The following is a 1629-nucleotide window of genomic DNA, read 5'->3' on the forward strand; positions in this document are numbered from 1 at the left end:
CATCTAAGTTTACATAGTATACTCGTATATTATGTTAAAATATGTACTGTATCTCACCCTACTTTTATTAATATGTTTTTCAAAAAGCATTTTTTGTAGCAGACGGTTTCTGAGACTGATGTGAGTAACTTATTAGTTTTGAAATTTGATGGTAATGTAAAGTTAAAGTTTACAGTGCTCTTCCAACATCTCGCTTTTAAGCAAATTAGTGTCAAATAAAATATACCTATTAAGATAAAACTTTTATTAATTGTTAAGAACTACTATTAAAAGAAAGTAATGAATAAATAACAAAATAAAGGATATAAACTACATATGTAAGTTATTGTATATTATAAAAGTATTAACAAAATAAAATAAATATATTAGTACCTACATTTAGTATTGAATAATTCTAATTGCAATTAATACTGTGACAATATCAATAAAAAATTTGTTTATTGATTTTTAAATAAAATTGTTTTTGTCAGTAAGCTTCTGACTCTGTTTTGTAGATTATCTTTTAACTTAAATGTCTCGTGATGCACTCTAATCTTGAAATAATTTTTTAAAATTAGTTTTACTATTTGTAATGGATGCTCATTAAACGGATAATTTAATATCGTAAATAAATTATATTAATGTTCAATAGTATTCCAAAGGTGTGTTACACCTAAAAGAACCTACGCCCATGTATGCTTACAAACTTAATGAATGAAAACGATATGGCCGATCCTCTTCTAAATTTGCTACAAATGAAGCAGGACTTTCCGGACGTGTATAATAATATGGTATTAATAACTGTCACAAAATCACTTCACACACTCAAAACATTTATAATACACAACAAAATTTGTAAGTAAAACTCAAGACGAACAGATAAGTCATTAATTAGAATATATTTTCTATGATGTAAACAAATAATGTTGAGCATGCCCGAATAAGCAGCCAATCAAAAGTAAAGGACCTTAAGATACCCCCCTTGAACAAAACAAATTGGGCCTATGCAGTATCTAGTACTAAAAGATCTATGATTATGATGATATGACGAAGTGGGCTCCAAAATGGCAGACGAGTCTGTTGTCTATGTTATAGTGCTATATATTTATCGTAGTGGCGTCACATACGCCAAATAATAGGCAACCACACCTGACACATTGTCATGAAGAATTTATTGATATTTTTACTAGATCGATTTTCGATCTTATGTACTTCGGACATAAGTGCCAAAAAATGGCTTTTTTGTCATGACCTTAAATATTGCGATATTCTGTCAATATTAGAAATATTTAAAATAATTTTCAAACCTTAAGTGACAAACTAATAGAATTATAGAATTTATATAGGTACATATTTAAATTTATAGAACAATATTGACTTTTATAGTAGGTAATTAATAAATTAAAATTATATCAAAGTTACTGAACATGCGCATTAAAGATCATTTCATGTAAGCGACAGTGGCGGCTCGTCGGGTGACGCAAGTGACGCACCGCTTCACCTAAAATTTCCGTTTGTTTGTGCAATTTAAAATTAATTTAAATTTTATATAAAACTTATAATTTAGGTACAATTCTATATTGAAAATGTATTGTGTTTGTTTGTCTTATACGCAGAAATGTACAGAATAATTCCGCGGTGAACGCCTTC

Source organism: Anoplophora glabripennis, unplaced genomic scaffold (assembly GCF_000390285.2).
Source record: "Anoplophora glabripennis isolate ALB-LARVAE unplaced genomic scaffold, Agla_2.0 scaffold1145, whole genome shotgun sequence".
NCBI classification, from domain to species: domain Eukaryota; kingdom Metazoa; phylum Arthropoda; class Insecta; order Coleoptera; family Cerambycidae; genus Anoplophora; species Anoplophora glabripennis.